Here is a 6,272-nt window from a genome sequence, read left to right as displayed (position 1 = left end):
CCTCTTGGAATGAGCATAGCCCTGTAACCCCTCTAAACAGGAAGAGAGTGTAATGCCATACAGTTGTAGCCTTTTCATTATTATATCCTTTAGGATTAGGATTCCTCGAAAGAAGCGCAAGCGCTGGGCTTTTCGTGATATAAAAACTCTCCTGTATGTTCCCCCAGAGGGGGTTGGGGGGGCTTTCGGTCTTTTGGTTAAGCTGTTAGTAGTACTTATAGTCAATGTCTCTAATCTGGATGAGTGGAACTAAGGGAAGGGTCAATCGCTGCTTTAGTCAATGTCTCTACTTCTACTACAACCCTGAGGCATAAAAACAAATAAGATCTTGCCGCTTGGACAAAGACTAACGAGGGTTCTCCCTTTCTTCAAATTCTACTGGAGTTATGACCCGAGAAGGCCCATTCTTGGGATCAGTTAAAAAAAGCCCATTCTTGGGTGAGGGGTTCTCCCTTCAAAATCTACTCTGATTTTGACCTCAATAGATCCTGGAAGGAGATTGTTATGGATCTGAGAGGGTGCAGTCGAATACTCCTCTTGGTTGCCGCCTGACCCTTGGTGGCTCAAGTTAAATTTTATGGCTCTAGTATTGGAAACCCGGGGCCAGTTGAGGTGGGAGGATCGCAGAGAGACGAGGCAGCCACTAGATGGGTCTTCTTGGGTCCCATTGGGGTCACGAACTTCAATGACGCAGAGGTTAGAGCGGTGCTTTAGGGCATCAGGATTACTGAACTTATTGTTCTGGATAGGCTAATAGTCGTCGGCTAAATGAATCCTTTAGAAAAATTTCATGAAGAAGGTGCAAGGAATCTACCGGGCTCTAATCCCGGCTCTAGTTGGGTTCTTCTACGTGGATCATTTTCTTCCATTCTATCATATCCAAGGGCATGTTCTCTGTTATGTTCCTGGCTATCAAGTCTTTCCTCACTATGTCTATCCAAGCTGTTTTCGATCTGCCCCTACCTCTTTTTACTCCATCAATTTGGCACGAGTCCCCTCTTCTCACCGGAGCATCCAAAGGCCTACGTTGGATATGTCCAAACCATCTTAAGCAGTGCTCTCTCATCTTCTCCTCAATTGGTGCCACCCCCACCTTTTTACGAATGTCTTCATTTTTAATTCTATCTAACCTTGTGTGGCCGCACATCCATCTAAGCATTCGCATATCCGCTACACTCATCTTTTATGCACATGCTGCTTCTTGGTGGCCCAACATTCTGAGCCATACAGAATGGCTGGCCTCACAGCTGTCTTATAAAACTTTCCCTTCAACTTGGTAGCGATTTTACGGTCGCACAGAACTCCTGAGGCAAGCTTCCACTTCAACTAACCTGCTCTTCTTCTATGGTTAACATCCTCTTCAATCTCTCCTTCCTTATGTCGAATTGAACCAAGATAGCGAAAGATATCCCTCTTAGGTACCTCTTGTTCATATTTATTACATCCTCGTCCCGCTTCCTTACATTACTAAAGTTGCACTCCATATACTCTGTATTAGTCCTACTCAGTCTAAAACCTTTGTATTCCAAAGTAGTTCTCCATAACTGTAACTTAGCATTTACTTCTGCTTTGGTTTCGTCGATTAATACTATGTCATCTGCAAATAACATACCCCACGGCACCTCATCTTGGATACCCTCCATAAGCTCATCCATAACTAGTATAAAAAGATAAGGGCTTAGAGCTGATCCTTGGTGCAGTTCTATTGTAATTGGAAACTCACTAGACGTATCATCCGTGGTTCTGACACTAGTTACTGCTCCACCATACATATCCTTAATCAGATCAACATATTTATTAGGCACTTTTTTCCATTCAAGGACCCACCAGATAACACTCCTAGGAACCCTATCAAACGCTTTCTCCAAATCAATGAAAAACATATGAAGGTCTTCTCTAAATACCATTCAATAAATGGATGGTAGTAGGCCTCATCCGTGGAGATTCACAAAGTTCATTGACAAGATTCGAGACCTTGTCAATGGCCATCTTGTCTGTTTTCAGCACGTTCGTCGCTTGGCTAATAGTGAGGCGGACCCATTGGCAAGAGATAGGATGAATCGGGCGTCATTGGAGATTTTCGATTTTCTTCCCCCATGAGCTATGCTTGCTTTGTTTTCTCACTTCTGTTTGGGGCTTATCACCCTCTTTATTAATATATATCTCACCATTAAAAAAAAAGGCGGCCCAGTGCACAAGGCTCCCGCCATTTCACTGATCTCCTCGATCGGTGTTGTATTTCTTCTTCTTAAATAATTTTTTCATTATCATTTCAAAAAAAAAGGAAAGAAAAAGAAAAAAGAAACTAATGAGGACTCCTGACAGACTAAGACTAAAATATGGACTCTTAATCCCACTAAAACATGGACTCTTAATTCACTTTCAAACATAACAAGGACTATTTTATTTTATTTTTTTGAATGATAATGAAAAATTAATCAAGAAGAAAAAATACAACACCGATCGAGGAGATCATTGAAACAAAGGAAGTACCAATAAAAGAAAAACAATAAAATAATACCCCTCAAGAGGGAAGAAAATCAAAGGGCTCTAAATCCCTTCTTGTTACTCCTTCCCCAGCCATCATGTTAGCCTCTGTGTTTGCCGACCTTTTGATGTGCTGGAAAGAGATGTTTGAACCCTATAGTTGATCCCCGATTTTGTCAATCCAGTGAGAGAACCGCCAGGGGTGAGATAAACTACCCTTCAACCTTCCTACAGTTTGACGGAATCCTCCTCTATCACCAGATCCATAATGGAAGGATCAATCAACCTTATGCCCAGTAATGCTGCCCTGATCCCCGCGTCATTGAATCTGCAATCCCAATGGGTCCGGAAAATGCCTGCTTAGTGACCCCATCCGGATTTCTTAAGATACCTCTCCAATCTGCAATCCCAATGGGTCCGGTAAATGCCTGCTTAGTGACCCCATCCGGATTTCTTAAGATACCTCTCCAACTCATGCAGCACCTTGATTTCCAAAGCTTGAATCATCAAAATTAAGCTTTATAAAGCCAGTAGGGGTAGGGTCCCATCTTTTAAGGACTCACTCCCTAACCTGACCTCCTGAGCGTACCCCCCTCCAACCATGCCATAAATCATAAGCTGAGACAAACCTGAACTGGGAAGAATTCTGACCTTAGAAGCACGAAGCAGGTGCGGGTGCGGGGGCGGCGGCGGAGGCGGGGAAGCATGGGTCTAGAAAAGCCTAAGTTTGGGACCGCCATGGGAGCGTGTACGTAATATTTTATTTATATATCTTTCAAAATTCAAGTACATCAAAAATTAGTAATCTCTATCCATCTTCAAATATATCTTTCAAATTTTAAGTACGTCCAAAAGCAATAATTTCTAACGATCTTCATTTCCATGCCCTCTTTCCCCATGCCTTCTGAAGATGCCTTTGTGCTGGCTCCAATGAAGTACCTTGAAGAGCTGGGGGAGTTTGATGCAAAGAAGTTGATGATGGCGGGACTGATGGGATAATAGGAGAAAGTTGGGAGCATTGGGAGCATCATGGGAGCGGTTTCCGTCTCTTCAAGGTCACGCTCCCCGAAAGCTCCTTCCTAAGGAGCACCGAATCGCGGTTCCTGGGTGGGAGCGGCACCCATGAGGGAAGATTCCTACTTCTAAGATCCTGACCTAAGATATTATTAAAGCAATTACTTTTCTGAATATGAATTGAGAATTTTTACTGCTCCTTTAAAGACTTGCATTTCTTTCTTTCCATAACATCCAGATAGTGGCCAATAGGGTCACATTCCACAAGATTTTGCCTTTCTTCCTCCATGAGGCTCCTGACCAATTATCTACCAAATTAAACAGTTGTGGTAGTAATACCCAAGATAAGCCAAATCGACTTATGATTCGACTCCAAACTTCCCGTGCGATCCTACAATGCAGCGTCAAATGATACATTGTCTCACCCGCGTCAAAGGCAAAGCGCGTAGTGGTCAACAATCAACATATGTCGATTTCACAGATGGTTCACCATCAGAATCTTATCCAGCATTGTCGTAAATGCACATGCCCTGGGCAGCGCTAGAATGGACCACACTTTAACAAGGACTCTAATTAAAAGAAACCCAAAAATTATTTCCCTTTTCTCTTCGTGGCAGTGTTTAAGTGGGCCCTCTAGATTCACTCAAGTGAGAAGTGAATTAAAAATAAAACCCAATTATCAACATAATTACAAATCCCACCCCAACTAGGGAGATCTCCCATTGGAGATTTTTTTTTAAATAGTTAAATTTTTTTAAAATGAGATACTAGAAAATATAAGATATCATTATATCAACCAAATTTAACAAAAAAAAAAACATTTTCCTACTCAAAACATCAAATTTATTGCAATACATTAATTGAACTAAGAAAATTTAATCATACAAAATGCTAAGTGCTAACTACAATGAAGATAGTGAAAGAAAGATCCTAGAATCACTATAGGGATCTTAGGAATCACTCCTAGGGCTGAATAATCACACTCCAAAGCAATCAATGGCTGCAACCGTTTGAAGTCTCATTCATCATCTCATAAAAGAGGCAAAAGTCCTACATACACAGACTTAATAGTCCCACGACCAGGTGGTTGTGGGCTAGTAGGAATCCACTTCTACTACAACCTAGGACGCACGGGTACTCTCCCGAGCCCCCCGTGTCGGGTGCACCTCGGACGGCGCACCCGACACGTTTTAAACCATTTTTTTAAGGGGAAAAAAACCAAAAACAGGGGGTGGGTTTTTAAAATATTGGGCGGCGGGTGGGGGGGGCGCGGGTGGGGGGGGGGGGGGGGAGTTAAAACAACTAAAATATGGGCCTATGGACCTGATTTGTGGAGGGAAAAAAAGGGCAGATCTGTGGAGAAACAGTATCTGTTCATTTTTCCCTCCACTTTTGGATGGGTTAGGATGATCCTATGGACCTGATTTTTGGTACACACCCTATCCATGTAAGGGCCTTTCAAATGAATGCTTTGGATCACCCCAAAAATATGGGCCCACATGAGTTTTTGACGCTCGAGCTCAGATAGCTTATCTGAGCTCGAGCTCAGAAACACTTTTTTGGAAAGTAAATTATATTCGGCGTACCCGCAACGTACCCGCACCCGGTTTTTTTGGAAAATCAAGACCCACGTACCCTTGTGTCGTGTCGTACCCGCACCCCATTACGTACCCGTGCTTCTTAGACTACAACACTACTCAACTCAACTCAACTAAGCCTTTGTCCCAAACTAGTTGGGGTCGGCTAATGAATCCTTTAGAAAGTTTTCATGAAGAATAAATCAAATCTTCCTTAATTCACTTAAGACATAGACTCTTAATAGACTCGAGCATAACAAGGGCAAAATACAAGAAACACACGAATTGCGTCCTTTTGGGGGTTTTCTCTGCCACAGGTTTAAGTGGGCCCTCTTCATTCACTAAAGTGAATTAAGTGAATTAAAAGGCAAAAGAGCCAATTACCCTCATAATCAGGGAAAAGGAAAAATGCTGCCACAACTAGGGGATCTCCCACATGGGCCCCACACCATCACGCCAAATCAGTGTTCGGCCTTTAGAATTTTGTCCTCAACACCTCCTTTGTTACACTTTCATAGGTTGTTTCCAATTCCTATCATGATTGACTCTAAAGTTAAACATTCTTTAATTAATATTTTTTATTATCCTCAAACAAAATGATGAATGCACTATTACCTGATTATCACATGTTCTTTTAGACTTGTAGTCTTAGCTATTCCAGAATGGACGAACCATCTTGTACCAATACCAATTTCAGTACAAAACAGGGGGGTCAATAGGGGGCAAAACTTTCAGGTCAGAATTCCATTATGTTCCTGTCTGTTTTGTGAACAGCCTATTATAAGGTAAAATGACTTCACTACTCCTAGTAAGCAAAATGATAAGGAGATAAGAAACTACAAAAAATTACTAAATTAGCCAAAAAGACACCTGACTACTAATGGAACAAAAACAAACCTACACTAGGGAGACATGGAGGACTGATGTTTGCCAAGGGGATGCTCTCGCATCACTCTTCTATCCTCCTCCCCCCCCCCCCCCCCCACCCCAACATGACTTAAAAAGATTTAAGTAACACTCCAAAAACTAAATAATACTTTTGTAACATTAATGATGGGCCCCATTTTCTTAACTCTTTAATTCTCTATGGTATCTTGGGTGGTCCCCTGTTTGGGACAAAGGCTTAGTTGAGTTGTATCTTGGATGGTCCCCCATCAATTGTAGTTTCACATGAATGAGAAAATAATAATCAAG

Source organism: Tasmannia lanceolata, unplaced genomic scaffold (assembly GCF_043159265.1).
Source record: "Tasmannia lanceolata isolate RefF3 unplaced genomic scaffold, GAP_Taslan_0.1 ptg000013l, whole genome shotgun sequence".
In the NCBI taxonomy this organism is placed as follows: Eukaryota; Viridiplantae; Streptophyta; class Magnoliopsida; order Canellales; family Winteraceae; genus Tasmannia; species Tasmannia lanceolata.
This window is presented reverse-complemented; position numbering follows the sequence as displayed.